The 22,951-nt window shown below is 42.0% G+C and overlaps 1 protein-coding gene across 3 annotated transcripts in view; it reads left to right on the forward strand.

Annotated features, from left to right (window-relative positions):
* PHF20 (PHD finger protein 20) overlaps positions 1-22,951 on the forward strand; it is a 69,090-nt gene that overhangs the window by 483 nt on the left and 45,656 nt on the right. The gene's annotated exons all lie outside the window — the stretch shown is intronic.

A 22,951-nucleotide genomic window follows, 5' to 3' on the forward strand; every position in this document is an offset into this window, starting at 1 on the left:
ACGAGGAGGAGGAGGAGGAGGAGGGAGGGCGTGCGGGCGCGCGTGCTTGCTGGGTGGCCACATTTAGCGCGCTGTCGGGCCCTCCTCGTTGCTCTCTTCTTCCCCACCCCCGCCCGTCGGAGGCTTGTGACGCTTGCCCGGCCCCCGTCAGCGGCAGAAAGCCGAAGGGGCGGGCGCGCTTCACGTTAAGCTGAAAGGGATGCTGTGTGTTTCTGGGATGCCAATAACGTGACCTTGATCTTGGCCGTCGCAAGGTTGTGCATCAGCCAAGTTGACCACGCAGCCCTTTGGAGAGAGCGTCCCGGTTAGGGTCGAGCACTGTTTCGGCTTTTGCCTCCGAAATGTTTTGGTTGCAAGCCCCCTCCCCTCCGAGGATAGCTAGGCGTAAACCCACAGGACGACTTGCTTCTGAGTAAACATACATAGAGATACGTGTTGTGTGTACAGCCGAATTGGGTTGAGTCATGTAAATGTTCTGGCTTCCGTTAGTCCCTCAGGATTTCTTAAAAATTGAAAAGCGTAATTCAGAGTTACTGCCATGTCATAGTGACATACTTGAAAGTGTATCCCTCCGTTGGTGGCAATAAACGGTTCAAGGGAAGAATGGAAGTAATGATGAATTGTTGGAACCCGAAAGTATGTATTATTTTATTGACTGGCACAATGAGTGTTGTAGTTGCGTAACATTTGTTTTGCTAATTGCTTACCCTTAGGGCTTATAGGGACTGAATAGGTCAGTTCTTTTCATGTTGTTTACAGGCATCATGTTTGCAAGGCCTTCTGATGAATGTTGGTTCACCGAAGAGGAATACTGTGCACCATACGAATTAATTCACTTGTTCATGTCAGTTGAAAGTAGAATGTAGTAGAGAGCTTGTGTGCATCTGTCTGGGTAGATACATCCTGTCTAGTTTTCAGTAGAATTAGAGGTATTAAATATGGCAAGGAAAGTCAAGTAGAATGATGGTGTACACCATCTTGCGCAGTTTTATTGCCTGTGCAACTAGAATAAATATACCTTTCATATACTGAATGCATATGGACTCAGAAGGACTTTTTAAAGTGTCGGTAGTAGACTTGCTCTGTATAGTGTGCTTATAAACTACCTTTATCTTTCCATTCTTTTTAGATGTTAGTGCTATGCCTTGACCTAGATAACCCTCGCTAACCTGATCTCATCAGATCTCAGGAGCTAAGCAGGGTCACCGCTGGTTAGTATTTGGATGGGAGACCACCAAGGATGTCCAGGGTCACTACACAGAGGCAGGCAATGGCAAACCACCTTTGAACATCTCTTGCCTTGAAAACCCTATGGGGTAGTCAGAAGTCAGTTGTGACTTTATGGCAAATATTAATGGACTCATGTACAGTGTGCTTATAAACTATCCTTATTTTTCAATTCTTGTCAGATGTTAATGGTATTCCATTGAAACTGTATCTTTCGTTTGAAGATACCATGTGATTGATGGTAAACTGTAAATCAGATAATAGTGCCTTGATCAATTCTTTACGAAGCCGGACGGAGGGAATTTTAACAAGCAAACTATTCTGTATTCTATTTTGATGTTGTGTGTGGGTGTAGTAAGTGTTGCTAAGTTGCCTCCGACTTATGGGGACCTGATGAATCAATGGCCTCCAAAAGGCCCTATTGTTAACAGCCTTGCTCAGGTCTTGCAAACTGAGGACCATGGTTTCCTTGATTGAGTCAGTCCTTCTTATGCTGGGTGTTCCTCTTTTCCTGTTGCCCTCAACTTTTCCTAGCATTATTGTCTTTTCCAGCAACATCTCATGATGTGACCAAAGTAGAATAGTCTCAGTTTAGATTTTAACTTCTAAAGAGAATTAACATAAAAACCCTGCTGGATCAGACCAGTGGTCCATCTAGTCCAGCACCCTTTTTACACACAGAGGTCCAACAATAGGGCATAGAGGCCTTCTCCTGATGTTGCCTCCTGGCACAGAGGTTGATTACCTTTGAACGTGGAGTTTCCTTTTAGCCACCATGGCCAGTAGCCGCTGATAGACCTACCCTCCATGAATTTGCCTAATTCCCTTTTAAAGCCATCTGTGCCTAGGGGCATTACAACATCCTCTGACACCAGATTCCACATTTGAATTGATGTAGAACCCACTTATTTGTCTTTTTGACGGTCCATGGTATCCATGAAAGTCTCCTCCAATACCACATTGTAAAGGAATCAACTTTTCTTCCTGTAAGCTTCCTTCATTGTCCAACTTTCACACTTGAGGTGTGGTTATTGTGGTATGAATTATCTTGATCTTGGTCGCCAGCAGCACATCCTTAAGAATCTTTTCTAGCTCCTTCATAGCTGCCCTTCCCAGTCTCAATCACCTTCTGATTTCTTGGTTGCAGTCTCCCTTTTGGCTGATGATGGAGCCAAGGAATAGAAAATCAGGAGCAATTTCAGTTTCTTCATTGTCAACCTTAAAAGTGTATAATTACCGGTAGTCATTACTTTGTCTTCATGATGTTCAGCTGTAATTCTGCTTTGACACTTTCTGCTTTAACCATCAGCAGTAGTCATTTCATGTCTTCACTGTTTTCTGCCAGTAACGTGGTGTCATCTGCGTATCTCAATTTGTTCATATTCCTTCCACCAATTTTCACTCCACCTTTGTCTAAATCTAATCCAGTTTTCCTTAAAATATGTTCTTCATATAGATTGAACAGGTAGTGAGATAAAATATATCCTTGTCTGACCCCTTTGCCAATTGGAAACCATTCTGTTTCCCCATATTATGTCCTAACAGTAGCCTCTTGTCTAGTGTACAGATTGTGCATCAGAACAATAAGATGTTGTGGCACACCCATTTCTTTAAAACCAAACATAGCTTTTCATGATCCACACAGTCAAAAGCTTTGCTGTAATCTGTGAAACACAAGCTGATTTTCTTCTGGAATTTTCTTGTATGTTCCCGTAACCTGAGTAAATTCACAATATGATCTCTAGTGCCTCTTCCATTTCTGAATCCTGTTGAATATCTGACATTTCTTGTTCCATATAGATTTTGAGCATAACTTTACTCGTGTGAGAAAGTAAAGCAATGGTCTGATAGTTGCTGCAGTCTTTGATGTCTCCTTTCTCAGACAGGAATTTAGTTTAACATTTCCAGTCCGTGGGCCATTGTTTTGTTTTCCATATTTGTTGGCATATTCTTGTTAAGATTTTGATGGACTCCATTTTGGTGGCTTGGAATACCTATATTGATATCCCATCTACTCCTGGTGATTTATGTCTCCTAACTGCTTTCAGTGCAGCTTTCACTTTGCTTTTTAAAACAGTAGGTGGTTCTTCAAAAGTTTATTTTTGGATCTTGTCATCCTTTCATCTCTTCTATATAGTTCTTCACTGTGCTGTTACCATCCTTTCTTCATTTTGTTCTGTTCAGTTATATATTTCCGTGTTGACCTTTCACATGCCTAACTGTGCTTTAAATTTCCCTTTGATTTCTTAGATCCTTTTCTTTAAAAAAACATTTTTATTGCTTTTCTAAAACTACAACTCTACAGGGTCGGGGAAAGGGAACAATCTAAAATAGAGTAACAAGGATCTTGGTTACACTAGTTTAAGATAGTTGAAACATCTCTAATTCTGTCAATAGTAAATGTGAGAATTATTAATAACAAAAAAAAATCAAGTTAAACAGCAAACAATCTCTGACATGGTTGATTATGGTGTAGAATTTGCTTTAACATATACAATAAAGGTAGGGATGAGACTAACAAGATTGATCTATTTGCTTATTTCTTTCCTCCTAATTTTTTATAGAAGTCCAAATTACTTTTGATCAAAATCAAAGGATTCTGCCATGATGTTCAAGTTGATGTCAAGACTTTCCTTTTCTCTTTATTCCTCTGCATTTTTGTCATTTTCTGCTTTCTCAGGACCATTCCCTTTGTGCTTTTACTGCATCAGGAATCTTTTCGCTTGGTGAACCGAGTCTGTTCTCGCTGGGGTTTCTTTAAGTTCCTTTTGCAATCTCCACATTGGAATTGGTCATCTGGTCCAGTAGGTGGCACAGGTCTGCAATAATCATTTGGGAGAGTCTATGGTTGTTTCCAGATTAACTCCGGAAAAGAAATACTGGCAGTTCCTATTCTAGGTTTTGTTTTAGCCGCCATTCTTTGTGCACGCTGCCTCATTGTTTACAGTAAGAGAAAAGTTCAAATAGTCTCTAAGGGTCCGATAGTCTGTCGCTTTTTCGTTAGTTAACACCATTTTCAATCAAGTTATGCTTTTTTCCAAGCCATCCTTTCTGCCCCTCACTTAACTTAGTCTTTTCGGGCTCAGGCTTTCCCCTCCCCCTTCTGCTTATTTTGGAACTTCGGTATGGCTTGGTTGCTGATGAACGTTTGTTCAGTCGTGAATTCATTCACATCTTTACTTGCGTTTAGGTAGATACGCTCTGGCCAGTGTGCGCCCCTAAATGCGTTGCTGGCTCCGTGCCATGGGGACCTAACAGGACAAAGAAGTGCCTTGATCCTTTGGCTTCCGCCTTGGGAGAGGCACCTCTCGCGCCCCAGGCCTACAGGGGGTCGGGGGGGGGAGACCAGCTCAGGCCCCCTCCCCATCGGCACGTTTATGGGTCGCTCACATCAAGAAGAAGAAGAGATTGGATTTATACCCCACCCTTCACCACCCAAAGGTGTCTCAGAGTGGCTTACAAACTCCTTTCCCTTTCCCTCCCCACAACTGACACCCTGTGAGGTAGGTGGGGCTCAGAGAGCTCTTGACAGAAACTGCTCTTTTTCAAGAACAGCTCTTATCAGAACTACAGCTTGCCCAAGGTCATCCAGCCAGTTGCAAGTGGAGGAGTGGGGAATCAAACCCAGTTCTCCCAGATTAGAGTCAGCGCACTTAACCACTACACCAAACTGGCTCTCCATCAGAGCTGTGATGGAGCGTGCCCACGTGCGAGTTGCCAAAACCGGAAGTCTCGATTTCTTAGATCTTGTGGAACAAATCACTTGTTCTTCCTTTTTTTTGGCTCTCTTCTATTTCTTTACATTGGTTCTCTTTGTCTCTACATGCCAGTTGCTGGAATGCTGCATTTAGACTTCTGATTCTATTTCTGTCACCTTTTGCTTCTTGTCTCTCTTTAGCAATTTGAAGAGTTTAGTTTGTTACTGTAAATATATAGTTAATGCTTCTGAAAACTTTATTTAAATGGCCAATGAGTTAAGAAAACATTTAGGCGGATAGTTATGCTTCATCATGTCTAATATAATGGAAGGCCGCCTTTTTGACAGATTTGTCATGAGCCTAGAGTATGAAATCCTGCCCCTCTAGAGCATGGTATAGCATGCTTGCAGTGCTCTTGTGATGTGAAGTGGTTTTGCCTCAGACTCACTGATCTGGGGAGCAGGCAACAATGCATGGAGTAACAATGTCTGTGAGACCTCCAAGTAATGTACATATCACATCAATATGCTTGTAATGTACATATGGCATCAATATACTATTAGCCACCTGTGGCTCCCATCTGTGGATAGCTAAATCTGCAGATCGGGACGACACAGGCTAAAGAGATTTTTCTACACACTTGGGGAACTCCCCAGGTGTGCAGAAAAATATGAAATGTTTAAATTTCCCCCAAAGTAAAGTAAAATGTTTTAAAATTTAAAAATTAAAGCATGTACTTTGCTTTTGCAGTAGCTGAACCTGGTAGCAGTTGTCTCAGAATCCTAGAGTCCAGCTGCTGCTGCAGCTGCTGCCAGGAGTTGCTTGGGGCCCAGCTGCAGCGGTGGACACCAGGAGTTACTTCCCAGACAGTGCCACAGGGAAGGAGAAAGGGAAGGCAGCCTCAGTGAGCCCACTTGGAACAGCTCTAGACAAGCTGCTGGGGGGGGGGCCTTGGTGAGCCCATTCACAGCAGCTCCAGACGAGCCACCGAGAGCAGGGGTGGGGGAGGCAGAGGGACTGATGGCTGCTACAGGGAAGCCCGGGGGCCCACACCAGACCCTGTGAGAAAGTGAAGGGGGAGATGGGATTCCCCCCTGTGCGAGTATTGCAGGTTCCCACTTGTATTGGTCTAATATACAAGTATTTCTAAATCACTCCGTCAGTTGTAAAGTTAAGGGTAAGTTTGTAAACATAATTAGGAAAATCTCTGTGTTTTGTATGCTGAAAAATCCAAGTGGTCATAACTTTCTATTTGTGCACTAACATATGATGGAGATACAAAGAAGGTGTCCAACCACTACCATCAACTGGAGTAGATCAAGGAAAACATCTATTCCTAAGAAAGTTCAAGATGCTGACAACTTTACAGACAATAGCAGAAGCATATGTAGGCAAATTGATGTCAGGATCTTGCAGAACTTTTACACCCTGTCAGCACCCTTTATTTCTGCTTACATCATCCATGCTTGATTACTGAAGCCTAATGCAAACGTAATACTAGCAATCCCATAATTTTAGTTACATGATCAGGCTTGGACTTGCATTTGGTACAGTAAGAAAACATTATGCTGAAATGGCTAAGCAAAGGTGAGTAGGAAAGATTATGCAAAATATAAGAGAGAGAAACCAGAGACATTGATGACTTCTGCTAAAACATTTAGAGGTACCAACGACAACTCAGAAAATAAGAGAACAGCTGCATTGAATTTTGTTTTTATTTGTCATAAGAGATTCCAGTTATCAGTATTATGTATCTTTTAAAAAACAATTTTGTAACATGCATTCAGACAAGCAGATGCTAAGTATTAATTGCACACAGTAACATTTGTCAGAGTTTTGCTCTTTATTTTCTCAACTGTTATTAGCTCAACCTTTATGCCATCACAATATGAATGTGTAACAAACTGAACTGTTTTATTGCAGTCTGATACATGTTGATAGAACATTTTAAAGTAGGGTGTGGAAAATAATAATTGTCTATGGGGTGGGATCTGGTGGAAGAGCTTGCAGAAGAATGTGGCTGTGTACTGTCCTGCAGTCTCCTTCAGGTGAAGTTGCTTCACCAATGGTTGAGGGACAAAGGAGGCAATTTCATCCAATTCCTTCTTCCCTCTACAGTCCTCTATACTGTGATGCATTTTCATCACAAGGGTTTCCGTTAATCTCAGAGAGTCTTTCTCAGACAAACAACAAGCAGGTGGGCGAACAGGAAGGCAGGAAAGGAAAATAAATCCTTTAGTGACTCTTGGTGTACAAGCTCACTTGTCTATCCTGTGCTGGTCTCAAGTCATACCAATTTTGCAGTGTTTTTGTTGCCCTCCAAGATGTCTTCTGCAAAAGCTGAAATTAGCTGTCAGAATTGTTAGTAGTAGTTCCAGCTCCTGCCAACCTAACAGTTCGAAAGCAAGAAATTGCAAGTAGAGCGCTGGTTCTTTGGCTTTGAAATGGAGATGAGCACCGCAATCCTAGAGTCGGATTCGACTGGATTTCAAACAAGGGAACCTTTACCTTTACTATACTACAATAGATCTAACTCTGCTGTCCTAAACACCCTTCTAAGCCCCCAAAGCATTTAGAAGAGTGTATTTCTTCTTAGAATTCTGCTATTATACTTACCAGTCTAATTGTTATGTCCCGTATGTGTGACATATTTTCTCTCTTCCTTGAGTGTCCGAAACCTCCACAAGGTTGGCTATCTGCTTACTACTTCAAAGTTATATGGTGCTTTTCAGGAATATTTTCTTATTTTAAATCTGCTTCTCTGGCCAAGGTGCTCTCTTACTCGGATAAGATGCTCTTGTACACCCTGCAAACATGTAACTGCCCCTCCCCTTTTTAAAAAAAGGCTTCCCTTCCCTCCTAGCAAGACTGCACACCCTCAAGCCTAATTTCCTTTTTTTGTTATATACTTCAAAAACCACTGAAAAAAGGATCAAGATTAGCATAGTAATAATTGGTAACGTGCCACTTTCACTCCACAGCAAAACATTGTCCTTTGGCTGAATTAAGTGGTTCTCATACTATGTCTTAGGATGCAAAAGTGAGTTCCAACTCTCTTGCAGGTGGGTCACAAGGTCAGGAGGAAGAAAAGAAATAGGGTGAGTGGGAGAGGAGGCTCTGGAGGGGTAGATCAGTGGCAAATTTGGGTTTGCTTCTGCATAATGGGCAAATGGTTATTAAATAAACTGTTGCTAAATAATAATGGCTGGGTCTCAGTTAATCTCAGCATTCCACAATTAAGGATACATCTGCCCATCAATCTCCAATTTTGACATATATATATTTCCTTCACTATGTTTCCCCCCTGGAATTAAACCCAATTATGCTTTTATTAGTCTGATACTTGGAAATTTTTTAACCCAAATATATTTTAATATGTGTACACCCTAATAAATTTTGTATTTTTATAATATATATGGTCAGCTTAACCCTTCTGGTTCGTAGTGTTATCTTGGGTTGAGTCCCCCCCTTCCCCCCAGTTTTTAACCATATAAACTAACCTTGTTATTCCTGTTTGGTCCTTGAATCTTTTAAACATCTTCATTATGCTGTATGCTAATTTACTGTTCACCCTCTACCTATATGTATGGACTGGAAATTTCCATTTAATTGTATTTGATGATGTGTGTGTGCACACAAAAACTTATACCTTGAATAAAACTTTGTTGGTGTTAAAGGTGCCACAGGACTCAAACTTTGTTCTGTTGCTAAATAATGTTATATCTTTATAATTACAAAGCAGGAAAAATATACACTTGTTTTATTTTTAACTGCATATAATGTTAGAAATGTGGAAAGAAGTATTGATTGATCTTGCAAGTGGGTCTCAAAGTGTAGTAAGTTTAGATGTGGGTTTCACTTCAGCAAGTTTGAAAACTACTGACTTTAATCAGTAGGGCACATGCAGAATTGTTATGGGAGAGTCAGTGCACATTACCTTTGCTTTTCTGTTGAGCTGACAGAGGCACTTGCAGAAAGATATTTGGTAGGAGAGCAAGGAGAAGTGACGTTTCCTGATTCCCCATATCCACAGTCACCCCTTCCATGATACCGAATTTTGTTCACAGGGGTTCTGTGACTCTAAGCATGAGCCTTTCAGAAGACTGGTGGGGAATGACAGGAAAGGTCCCTATTTGTAGGATCCAAACTACTATACAGTGCAAGAAGGATATTTCACAGAAACGTTGCCACTTCAGTGTTGCTATTTTTGCCATGTTTGTAGGGATGATGAATTTTAAATAATAGTAGTAATAATGTGGCTGCGTCTTATTTAGTAATTGCTAGAGATGTGAAGGCCCAGAAAAAACCTGGAAAAATTTGGGGAAAAACCTTTTTTTTTCCTGAAGCCTTTTTGTTTTTTTCCGAAAAATTGGAAAAATCGAAAAATAAAATTGATTATGAAACTTTTTATTTTAACATGATGAATAAAATATTTTAAGACAAGGTGTTCAAATATTTTCCAAATCCCTGGCCCCCGGTAGGCAGGGGTGGGGAGAGGCGGGGAGGAAGCAACTTACCCTCCCTCTTCTCCTGCCTCCTCCTGGCTGAATGAGGGCTGGAAGTGGGGCGGCCGGAAGCAGGGGGCGGGGCTTCGTCATGTGCCCCGCCCCCCTGCACCTCACCCGGGGGAACTGCGTTCCCCCGCGTTCTCCCCTGAAATGACCCCTGTATGGTATCAGATTGATCTAATTTCTCTGCACTGAGGACAAGCAAGTCCTAGGTTACAAACTGAACCCTCCAATGCAAGAACAAGATGCATTTCTTCCTTTAGGAGGTGCGATTGTCACAAGAAAAGAAAAAGGTTTCAGTTTTGTTTTTGCATGTGGGTGGGTATTCTGTTTGAAATAATTGGATACACTATATTTTGAATATGCTAGTTGTGATAATTTCATGCCAAGTAAAAATGTCCATAGTCATATTTTATGTTCCTAAAATAACATAATGACTTTCAATCTAGAAAAGACAAAAGAAATGCTAATGTAGCATTTTTTTCAATTTTTCAAAAGAAAAAATCCGTTTCCCCCGGAAAAAAACCGAGTTTTTTTCCGAGCTTCAAAATTTTCAGAAATTTTACATCTCTAGTAATTGCCTTTACCTATTTAATGAATGTGTTTAAATGCAGCATGTAGTACTTGTTGATTTGCAAGGGCTTCTAATAGTGTTATGGATGATAGACAGCTGCCACGGGGTTTCCATTGTCTACAGCCTTGTTGACTATCTCAAAGAAGATGAGGAGAAGAAGAAGAGATTGGATTTCTACACTGTCCTTCACTCAGTCTCAGAATGGCATACAGTCTTCTTCCCTTCCTCTCCCCACAACAGACACCCTGTGTAGTAGGTGGACTGAGAGACCTCTGAGAGACCTTTGACCCAGGTCTCTCAGAGCTGCATGTGGAGGAGTGGGGAATCAAACCCAGTTCTCCAGATTTTATTTAATTAATTAATTTGATTTCTATCCCATCCTCTCTGCGAACGGGCTCAGGGCGGGTTACAAGGTCACACAAAAATTGTGACAACAATAACGTAAGTTAAATAATTAAAGAAAACATTTTAAAACAATGATTAAAATAACAATCAGTGTGAAAGCCTCATTAGCTATGCTCAGTTTAGGACGATCATTAGCCAGGGATTTCAGTAGGAGAGCACTTGCATGCAGGGAACCCAGGCAGTGAGGAAAGAATAGGGATGTGCATTTGGCTTTCCTGAATCGAAAAAAAACAACCCGAATAAATACCTTATTGGTATTTATCAGCATATTTAAAGCCGAATACAAATCCAGGAAACTTTTCAGCCTCCAAATACAGTTTCCCAAATGTGTTCGGCTTTTTCGGCTTTCGGGTAGCCGGGCTTCCCTAGTCAATTTCACTCCCCCCCAGTCAGGTGTGGGAGTGAAACTGACCAGGGAAAGCCTCCTCTCTACCTTCCCCCCTCTAGCTGCCCCAGGGCTGCTGGAGAAGCACAGGCAGAGAGCCCAGCCATGCTTAAATGCCTTTCTTTCCCTCTCCCAGTTAAATGGCTTAAACCTAACAGCTGACTGGCGGGGGTGAAATTGACAAAGAAAGCTTCCAGAAGAAAAGAAGGCATTTTTACATGCCTCCCTTCCCTCCTGTCTGGTATCTCAGACCCGAATATATGTTTGGGAATACCGAATATTTCCCCAGTCCTGATACTTTACTGATATTGGACTGGGGATATTCGGCATTTACCAATATTTTTCGGGTCTGATATACCCGCAGCCAAAAAATACCGACTTTTTTTTTGCACACCCTAGGGAAGAAAGGAGCCACACACATTGCCTTAGGGGAAAACGCCAGCCTGGTGGTGAAAGCCCTTATAAACAGATGGGACCTTGCCATCTCCTTAGCCATTGGGACTCCTATGTGCTGTTCACCTGGAAACTGATGTGGGAAGAAGTAGACAGATGTGTCTGATGCCCAATGGCCATGAGATCTTAGTACTCCCCACAAGTATAACTACTAGTGCAAGTACTATACTTCTGTTTGCTGCCTGTGAAGGATGGAGTCCAGGTTGGGGCATTCCTCCCACTTGCTCTGTAAGTGGAGTTATTCTAATTAGCCAAGTTTTTACTTGGGGGGAGAGGATCATCTCAGTTCTTGACTTTTTTGCTGTGTAGCTAGGTTCCACAACCTTCTTTCCAGATGTTCTAGAACAGAGGTTGCCAAAGTGGCGGGGGGGGGGAAGACTGGAGGTGGGACCCTTCAGCCGTGTTGTTCACTTATTTACGATTGACCAGGCTGTGGCATCATGTTAGCAAATGCTTCTGCATAGTACTGAAATCTGGTGGAAAGTATAATTTTTTGTGGAATGCGGTTTTAGTGTGGTTATCCAGCTTCTTTCCAAGCATAGAAATTGGCTCCATATTACTGGATGCAGTGATTTAAGACTCCTGCTAAGTGACTTTAAAACTGACATTGGGGAACTGGTATCACTTCATCAATCCCATCCACCACATTAAGAACTTACTGAATGGTGAACTAGTTACTAAATGTATTATGTAAGATTCTTGCTAAATAACTATCAGACTTAGAAAAGCTGGTATCACTGGATCAAGTTCAGCAATTTTGCTGACTAAATTAAACTAAAGTTTTAATTGGATTTTGAATAAACATGCAATTAATTGTTACTGTTTTGAACCCGTTATTATCTTCCTTAGTGGATCATGCAAACCACTATTCTGAAGTGCCTTTATATGGCAGAGGAGGAGGCACTGGGGATGAGTTTATGGAACCAAGGGGGTGGTGGCATGAAAAAGTCTGGGAGCCATTGTTCCAGAATCTTGTATTTTATTTTTTTTGTTTCTTTTTATCTCTGGAGATTCTGCTTAGTTGCCCTCAGTTTCTCCTTCCTTTGGCCTTTTAGCCACCTCTTAAGGAGATTAATAAAAAAGAGAGACAAAGACTGAACCTCACGTTCTTCCATTTGGTGCAAGTCCTTGGGACTTCAGTCACATGTCTCACAGGAGAGGCCCAGCTACCTCATGAGCCAGCCAGCAGATAGCCAAAACAGATGCTGCTTCCAGCACGACCCAACCACCTAACTTGCTTCCAGTAGTCTGACAAGGCAAAGGTACTCCCACGCACGAAGAGAGCTCCAGCACAGTGCAGCCATGTGTGAGCCTTCTCAGCAAGAGCTGTTTTGCCTCTGCTAGATCTGACAAGGCCTGGTTAGAGGCAGCCAGAAGGCAAGACAGAGCCACTCCTGACACCACTGCAGCAACCACAGCCATTATTCTCCTCAGTGTGGGAGGCACCCCTTCAGGAATCGCTAACTCTCCCCTGTCGTGGTGTTGCTAGACAAGCCTCCGGCCTAGTATTCTGCCAGAGCCTTCCTTTTCAAAAGCTCTTTCATTATAGGGAAAGAAACTGCAGCTACCCCAGTCAGCCACTAGAGGGCTTATTACAGTAGCATTTAGCTGTATAATCTATATCCTCACTTTATCAGTTTCCGGAAGTGGATTAGAAAAATCTTAAAGCCACGAGCAACTGCAGAGGTTGCAGATGCAGGACTCCTCTCCTACTTCCCTGCTGCCCCTCCCCTCACCAGAAAAGCAACGAAGCAGACAGCACACCAAAATCCACACTACAGAACAGGCCACAGGCCAGAGCTTTTCTTCCAGATGAAGCCAGAGCTCTGTCTCTTCAGTGCTCTGCTTTCTTCAGCCCAGTTGTGAAGAGAATCTGTCTCTCTGAGGATCCAGAAGTATATACTTTGCCTTTTAGGAATCAGGATGAATTCTTCTTCCTTGTTCAGGCTTATTGTATACTATCCCCTGCCAAAACTCTGTTCCTCCGTATCTTGCTATATCAAATGCAACAACTTCAACCCAACAGTCAACAAAAGCAATAACACCAGATATGACTCAGTAATGGGAGACCAGTTCCATCCTCTCCATCAGACTGAGGCAGTCACATCGACACATCAGTGAGTGATGCAGTCAAGGAGGGCTACTGCATAGAATTCTTGCACCTGTTTCAATCACAGCAGGCTTGTTCCATCCCCAAGATCAAGATTGCCTCATAAACATGCTGTAATGCTTCAAGCCATTCTGCACTTTCTGGATGTGCAAGCCACGTCTCCATCTAAAATATACTGATGTATCTTACTTTGTATTTTATGTTGTTCTCAAACACAATAGGGACCTGGAGGACAGCACTCTGGCAGCTGAATAGGCTGTTTTCAGATTTATTCACCGTTTTCTGATTTATTCTGTAGAGGGCAGAGGGAGTTGATATAATCACTTGGTTTGGTTTTAGGCCTGCTCTAGACATCTTTCCATATCACTGCTAACAGAGGTCTTCAGAAGAATCAAAGCATGAAGGCAGAGGATAGTGGCACAGACTTTGGTTTTTAGAGCTAGTTCAGATGGCCATCTGGCCACTATGGCTAATTTCCCACAGCCCACTACATCAGAGTCTACTCATCCATCTGGATCCAGATCAGGCCTAACTTTCTGTCAGGAGACAGAGTAGAAAATACTGAAAATACATGCCAGTCGAAGCTGACAAACTGATTCTCCCAAATGCATAAATGACTTTGCAGCTGCAACAAGCATTTGTCACCAAACTCAGCAGACAACAAGGAAGTACTGGAATTTCTCCAGTCTGTTCTGGATAAAAGTCTCTGACAAACATAGGCAGTAAGACTCAGCCCTTTTATCCAAAGAATTAAAACCCCTGTCTATTCATCTAAATTTCAAACATGCAGGGCATCTCTTCACCCCTCACATATCCTCAGGAACCCTTCCTGGGATCATCAGTGAGTTCTTTTTTAAAAAACTTTAATTGAGATTTAATTAAGATTGCTGGGGAAAAGATCAACAACCTCAGATATGCAGATGATACCACTCTAATGGCTGAAAGTGAAGAGGACCTAAAGAGCCTCTTGCTCAGGATAAAAGAGGAGAGCGCAAAACTGGGCTTGAAGCTCAACATCAAAAAAACTAAGATCATGGCATCCGGCCCCATCACTCCTTGGCAAATAGAAGGGGAAGTCGTGGAAGTAGTGACAGACTTCACGTTCCTGGGATCCCAGATCACCGCAGACTGTGACTGCAGCCATGAAATTAAAAGACGCCTGCTCCTTGGGAGGAAAGCGATGGCGAACCTAAACAGCATGATAAAAAGTAGAGACATCACCCTGCCAACAAAAGTCCGCATGGTCAAAGCAATGGTATTCCCAGTAGTCATGTATGGCTGCGGGAGTTGGACTATAAGGAAGGCCGAGTGCCGAAGAATAGATTCTTTTGAACTGTGGTGCTGGAGAAGACTCTTGAGAGTCCCTTGGACTGCAAAAAGATCAAATCAGTCAATCCTAAAAGAAATCAACCCTGATTGTTCCCTGGAAGGCCAGATAATGAAACTGAAGCTCAAGTACTTTGGCCACCAAATGAGAAGGGAGCACTCACTGGAGAAGACCCTGATGCTGGGAAAGATTGAAGGTCAAAGAAGACGGGGACGGCAAAGGATGAGATGGTTAGACAGTGTCATAGATGCAACAAACATGAAGTTGAGCAAACTTCAGAGGACGGCGGAAGTTACAATATATCATTTACCTTTCAAATATAAAGTATTCAAATAGAAAGAATAAATATTAATTGGTTATAATAACACACATGAGCAATAATATATGTTCTATAAAGCTTAACATAGAAAAAAATCTTAGATCTTCATTTAGGTGTCTTCTTCTCTTTGCGCTTTTTCTTCTTTTGCCAGGGAATTTAAATTTTGTATGATCTGGGGGCAGCCGTTCCCAGTTCAGAGTCAAAGTCAGTTGAAGATTTCGCCCAAAGACACAGAGGTAGAAGAGGAAGTGTCGCTAGCTATCTCCTGTTCACTTTTTTCTTCTGTGGCCTCCTCTTCCCCTGCTTTCTCCTTTTTCTTTGTTGAATTCTGATGCTGCTTCAAGAATGAATCTGCTTTAGTGAGAGAGTCAATTTTTTCCTTTTTACCGTTATAGTTGAAAATAAGTCCTTCTGGTAAAATCCATCAATACTGAATGTTGTTTCCTTGGAGAAATGTTGTAATATTCCTGTATTGCTTCCTCTTCTTCCGTATTTCAAATGGAACATCTTTCAGCACTTTTATGTCTTCCTCTAGATTTTTAATATTGTCCCGGTTGTTGCTTTAAGTATTAGGTCTCTTGTTGGTCTTCTTGCAAATTTAACAAATATTTCCCCATGAAGATAATTTTTCTTCACAAACTCTGAATATGTTCTGTAAATCATATCTATATCCGCTTGTAATATTTCAGTTTTGCTATTGATCAGGGGGGCCAGTGGTTCACTTAGGATTTCTCTTAAATTCTCAACTTGTTTTTCTGGGACCCCTTGAAATCTCAGCACATATAGAGATCTTCCACTTGTAGTTGTAATAATTGTTGCTTTTCAGAAGCTCTTTATCTGCTACATCCATTCTTTGGTCCAATTCTTTGGACTTACATTCAAACTTTTTTAGCTTTTGGACAGTCTTCTTTGATTTTACTTTAGTCTCTTTCAGTTCTTGTTGCAACTCATCAAATTTCTTGTTGAGTTTTGTCAGCTGGTCCAGCAGGGGGTACAAGGCTTCAGAAATCATACCGGCAATATCGGAAGTAGTGACCGGTGATGTTGTGCTGGCAGTTCCTGTTGTTGCTTTGACTCTGGTCGCCATTTCCCCCCCTCGCTGTGTCATTGTTTACATTAAGGTAAAAGTTTTTAAAAGTTCCAAGATTCTTCTCTGCGATGTATAGTAAAGCCCACTGTGCTCAGAGTCAATTGGGTGGGTTTCTAACAGTAGAGTTTCGGCTTAGCTTCTCATGCCGATACTTTTAACGCTGATTTCTAGGGTAGGGTTCCTCCTCCCCCTCCGAGAGGTTCCCCCCTCCCTTTCTGCCTGTGGAGCTTTGCTGTCTCTCTGCCAGTTCCCACACCTGCTTTTCATTTGTCTTTCTTTTCGAAACTTCTTCACTCACGTTTTGCCGCTGAATATCTTCATAATAGGGAAAGTCACTTTGATTTAGGTCCTTACACGCCCTGGTCCGGTAACGTCTCTTGTCGCCATTGCTGGCTTCGGGGAGGTGAGACCTTATGGAGCTAAGAGAAGCCTCAAACTCCCAGCCGCGGCTTCAGGTGCGGCTTCTCCAGCGCTCCAGGCTAGAAGCCCCCCGCAAGGGCTTCAGGGGGAGATCGAATGAATCCGATCTCCCTCCCTGCCACCCCGATCCAAACGCACCCATCAGAGCTCGATGGGGTGCATCCGTCCGCAAGTTGCTGAAACCAAAACTCTCCATCAATGAGTTCTAATTGTTGTTGTTGTTCAGTCGCATAGTCGAGTCCGACTCTTCACAACCCCATGGACCACATCATGCCAGGCCCTCCTGTCTTCTGTTGTGCTCCGGAGTTTGCTTAATTTCATGTTCGTTTAATCGATAACCATCTCATTCTTTGCCGTCCCCTTCTTCTTTGACCTTCAGTCTTTCCCAGCATCAGGGTCTTCTCCAGTGAGTGCTCCCTTCTCATTTGGTGGCCATAGTACTATTCTAATAGTACTAGCAAAAAAAAAAACACCTTTTCATCCATTGCCTTTATATACAGCCTGTGTCTCAAGATAGATTTTACATTGCATTGGCCACATTTCAGAACTCAACACCCTATCAAATTTTTTCATCATAGGAATATACTCCCTTCCGCAAAGATCTATGTGTACAGAGGTCTCAAGAATATCCCAGGGAGAAGGAGTGGCATGTTAGATATTTATAAAGTTCTTCATAGCTATGTAAAGTGTACAGCAGTGTTCGTGACAACAGACATACTTCTGGGCTTCCTGTCTATCTGCAGTGGGCAGCAAGGTCCTGAAAACTTCCCTGGCCAGATCGATAAAAGCCTGCACATCACTAGTTGATGAGGTCCAGGGTTTACAGCTTTTAACAAACTGCTAGTGCACTCACCAGATCAGCTACCTTTGAAGGAAATTTAATCTCAGTTTTTGTTATTCATTGCAAATTGTACACTTGTGCATCGACAAGTTCTGTATTTGGCTAGAGTGTGCACCAGCAAGTCCTCTTTGCATGAAAGTGTATGACAGCTATTGAGCAGCCCTCCCAGGATTCACATACTAGTATGTGTGGAGCAGGGGACCTTATTCATCCAGATTGTTAGAGGTCCATGGATCCGGTAGTCTGTTGCTCCAGCAAGGCATGAGAGCCTGTTCAGAAGTATTGGCTATGTCAGCTAGATCTGTTAAATTCCCTGGAAAGTCAAGCTGCCTTTGGGCTATACAATATGTATTCATTTATTTAAAACTTTTATATCCCATCTTTCCATTCCTAAAGTGATCTCCAGTGTAGATTGCAAGAAATTTAAAAAACAACATAAAACATTAGATTCAACCAAAGAACACGCTTCATATGTAGAGAGAGGAAATCTTGGAGCAAGTGCTAGGATTGTCTCAGTATATATCTAAAATAACCTTATGGCTGAAGTGGCTTCCAATCCCCAGTTCAAGCCCCACATCATGCAGTAAATTTGGTGCTCTTGGATTAGAGAATCCTATGCACTGCAGCTGTTTGTTGGTGGAAAAGAGAGTATGTACTAAGGTCTGACTATATATTTCTGAAAAATGCACAAAATTAACAGTTTAGCAATCTGATCAGCTTAGTTTTCTGGCTGCTTAGAGTTTGTACTTCTTGATGGATAACTTAAAGCTGTTGAGGACAAAGCAGGTGCTTTTGAGGTGTGCTTCATGCAATGGAAACTGTATAACAACCAGTACAAGATTTGACATTGCACTCTTTGGGCATGTCATGAAGTATCTTTTTGGACAGTTCATTTGTTCTAGACCCTTTTCAGTCTGGCTTCAGACCAGGCTATGGAACAGAGACGATCACAGGATAGGTCCCACACTGGTGATAACTGGTCTCCCACAGGCTATGGAACAGAGACTAGCTTTAGTTGATTACCTTTGTCTGAGTGTAAACAAAAGCCATGCCTCCTTATCGCTCTTATTGGACTTATCTGCAGCCTTTTATACAGTAGATCATGGCATCTTGTTGAGGTACTTGAAGGCAGAAGTAGGTATCGGGATGTGCATTGAACTGGTTCAAATTATTTCTCATGGATCAGACTCAAGGGGTTGCTGTGGGAGACCAGTTATCACCAGTGTGGGACCTATCCTGTGATGGTCCACAGGGCACAGTTCTATCCCCCATGCTTTTCAATCTCTATGTAAAGTCCTTAGGACAAATCATTTGTAGCTTTGGGGATGGATGTCATCAATATGCGGGTGATAACCAGCTCTATATATCCTTACCCAAATCCCCTGGTGATGTGGTAGAGGTCCTGAATAATTGTCTGGTTTCTATGGTAAATTGGCTAAGAGTGAACAAATTGAAACGAAAACCTGAAAAGGCAAAAGTAATGCTGGTTGGAAAGGTGGAGCTCTTGAAGATATGCAAAGGGATACTTGACACCTGGCTCGGTGTCGGGGCAGCGAGCGGACGTGTCTCTTGAGCTGTCCGCTTCCTCTTTGTTCTTTGGGGGTTTTCCGCGTGAGCGGGGATCCTCGGCTTGGTCTCCTGGAGGGAGGGGAGCAGCAGGGGGCTTTGTCGGCCACCCCCGAGGACAGCAAATCGCGGGGGTGTTGCAGGCTTGTCCCGAAGCAGGAGCAAAGAAACGGAGAAAACATGGTTGCCATGTTTTCATTAGCAGCGACCAGCCGTTGTTTTTAACTTATTATTATATAAAACAAGAAACACATCGCAACGAGAAAAATATACTGCATAAGATCAAGTAGAAATTTAACTGACTTGGATCACCCCAAAGAGATATCTCCAAAAAAAGGGGGGGGCGGCTTCGAGTGTATGGAGAAGAAGTTCGTGGTGGAATGAGGGGGGTAAGAAAAGAATTTTTTTCCCTGTTTGAACTGCTGGTGAGCTGTTGTTGTTGATTGGAGGTGTGGGCGTAGACAACAAAGGAGTGACTATAAAGTAAAATGCGTGCAAAAAGCTTATTAAGAACTGTAAGTGCATGGGAGTGCATGCTATAAAATGGAGTTAGGAGTTGAGAGTGAAGAGCTAGATCCAGAGACCCTGGTGGGTACTCTTACATGGGAGCAATTTCTGGATTTTTTACAAAAAGAAATTGCACAAGCAGTAAAGGGTGCATGTAAAAGTTTGATTGAAAGCCCTCAAAATGTTGCTCTAAGTAAGGAAGAAACTGGAGAACATATTCAAACTACCCAGAGTTTTGTTGAGAACTTTAACGATTCCCGGGAGGAGACGAGAGAGCTGTGTGTTAATCAGTTGATAACAATAGGAAAAGAGTTGTTGGAAAACAAGGAAAATAAGGAAGTTTCAGGATGTAACCTAAAGGAAACAGAAGATTCTCTGTTAAAAAAAAGACTTTGAAAGAGTATTCATTAGAAACAGTAAGAAGAAAAAAGACTAAGGAGAAAAAACAGAAAAGAGGAGAAAAGAATGGAGTAGAGAAACATAAAAACAAAGGACTGAAAATTGGCTTTTTGAATTATGTAAAAAATGATTTGGACTTTAAATTTTCTGAATACAAAAATGCAAGGCACCTAAAAGAGGTTGGAAGAAGAAAGGAGAAGACCGAAAGATGTGGAAGAAGGAAAAAAGAAAAGCTATGCTTGCTGTTATAGAATCTTGGTCTTATTTTTGGGTACATACGGCTTTTTGAAAAGAGAAAAAAATAACAGAAAGAATCCTAATGGTGTTATAGAAAGAAGGGGAAAGGAGGAAAGAGATAACTAACACATAAGTGAACAAGCTGAGGGAAGTTTAATCTCATGGGGGTGAGTTATATTGTTTAGTAAGATTTCTTTTTGATCCCACCCCCACCCCATTTATAGAGTTTTGTATGTTTTGGAATAAAATCTCTTAATAAAATAACATTAATTAACAAAAAGAGAACTATAGGGTAATTAGAATGTTCCCACACAGATGTCTTTTATAACCAAATAACTAGGAATAAGACATGTGTTAATTAGGTAAACAGAGTGTTTTTGCAAATAAGTCTCTTAGCAGAAATATTATATGAATGCCTTTCACTACCAGTAATATACTAGGAAGAAAGAGAAAGATGGTTTGTTTACAACTGGGCCTTTTAATGTAATGATAATTAGTTATATTTACAAGATTAAAAAATTGTTAGTATGGAATGGGGGTTAGACTGTTGTGGAATGAGGAAGGCCAATAAAGCATAATTTTCATGGGAAAAGTAAGGATCTTTAATTACTTGTTTGGTGAGTAGAACAAACAGGAAATAAGATCATAAAAGAGTTAAATGAATAGAATAGCTCCATGGAAATAGTTTAGTTAGCGTGGGAAAAGGTTTAGGTGTGAGAAGGTGGATGTAATGAATTATGAGATGTTATAAACCTTGTTAATGGAGTAAGATGAACTTGATATACGTGGTAATTCGGATTATTATAATCAATGAGATGTGGATGAAATGTATAATTAACTAATGTATTTAAGGGAAATATTGTGATGTATGTAATTATATATATTCTATTTCCCCCCCTCTTATATCTGAAAATCCAATAAATAGATTATAAAAAAAGAAAGGTGGAGCTCTTGATGGACATTGTGCTCCCGATTTTTGATAGAGCTCAGTTGACCCTCACTGACTCAGTCAAGATCCTTGGGGGTGTACTGGACCCAACATTACTACTGGAAAAGCCAGTTAATGCAGTTGCAAAACAGGCTTTCTTCCAACTCAGCCTAGCCCGAAAGATGGCCCCTTATCCTGATACAGCTGATCTGGCCACCTGGATCCACACTACAGTAACATTGAGACTAGTCTGCCACAGTGCACTGTACATTGGTCTCCCCTCAAAATCAATTCAGAAGCTCTAGCTGGTGAAGAATGCCACAGCTCAGCTATTATCAGGAGCTAGATGAAGTACACATACAGCTCCCGTCCTGCAGGCACTTCACTGGCTGCCCATCAATGATCAGGCTCAATTTAAGGTATTAGCCATCCCATACAAAGCTCTGCATTGCCTTGGACCCTCATATCTGTGAGACCACCTGTCCTCCTATGTTCTACCATGACAGCTTTGTTCATTGGAGCAGGGTCTTTTGCAGGTGACAACCTGTAAAAGGGCAAAACCAACAACTGCCTGTACATGTGCCTTTTCCATTGTGACCCCCACCTTATGGAATGGCCTCCTTGGCTTTCCACAAACTATGCAAAACTGAATAATGTAAGAAGGCTTTTCTAGACAGGCAATAGCGTTGTACTGTACTAAATGATTCTCAAAGATGCTTGGAAAAATTATTAGGGACTGTGGTCTGTACTACTGCATAGCTTGCTGGAACTATGATCCTACTATGGAATTTTGCATCATTTAATGTGTCATATTAATACTTAGGTTTGCTTCAGTTCTGGTTGTTCTGCAGCCCTAGTCCTATTGCATTATTTATTGAATGCCCCATCTGTCAACTCCTTCTGTGTAATCCACCTTGAGTCCAAGTGAGAAAGGTGAACTATAAATAAATAAATATATGTAAAAGCCTTAGGGCCAGGAACCATTCCCTATCCCATCTTCCTTTTTCTTCAGTATCAACAAACCAATACCAGTGAATTACAGACATCACTTTAATTGCTCAGTCACATGAAATAGCCAACTCATGCCATTAACTAACTCCAGCCAGGATACCCTCTCCAGTTATTACCTCCACCTGTTTCAACCCATTGTCCAGGCTGGCTTCAGGTATGGGTCATTCCCTTTGGCTACAGCTTCAGGCTGCTGCACTCTTCCTGCAGGGTTAAGCCTTGAAGTTCCAGGCCTGTTGGTGTACTAAAAGGTGCTACCTGTTGTATACCTGGGCAGGAATACTACTTCTCTAGTCTAGTGAAGTCTCATTTCACCAAATTGCAGGGGCTCCAGGCTTTTCTACTTCTACCAGTTAGCTGCTTCCTATTCCACAGTCTCCTGGGGCCTTTTATCCCCATTCTCCTGGCCACTCCAGGATGTGATGAACCAACTGAAAACCAGCTCCCCCTTTCCCCCAGGTACAGGTGGCTCTGGGTGGCTTTAAAATGTAAGCAATAGTTTCAGTCCTTTACCACAAGGGTCACTCAGTTGGAAAGTCCTGTGAAGGCTTTTGACTCATCATGTCGCTATGTCAGTTCTGATACAAGAACAATGTATCCCCTGGCTGTCACTGGAGAAGTGCTCCAGATAAATTAAGCAACCTTGGGCTAAGCATCTGTTTTAGGTGATTTTGGAGGTCATAGCATTTGAGTTGCAAGATCCATGAGCAGTTTTTGTTAATGTCTTTGTAAGTTTGGCATGGACATACTACCTTGTTGGTAGAAAGTGGAGTCTGTGTCTGGAAACAGTTGACAATGTTGTATGTAGCCGCTCACCAGCAGAAGATGCTCACAGACACGGATTTTCTCCACATTCACCTCCCTCCAACAGTCCCTTTTTGATTTTTGGGAAGGTGATGCCTGGTCAGATCTCAGGACCTGTGTAGACAAAAAGCTGGAGCCCTTCCTG

Source organism: Gekko japonicus, unplaced genomic scaffold, assembly GCF_001447785.1.
Source record: "Gekko japonicus isolate JY-2015 unplaced genomic scaffold, Gekko_japonicus_V1.1 scaffold211, whole genome shotgun sequence".
NCBI classification, from domain to species: Eukaryota; Metazoa; Chordata; class Lepidosauria; order Squamata; family Gekkonidae; genus Gekko; species Gekko japonicus.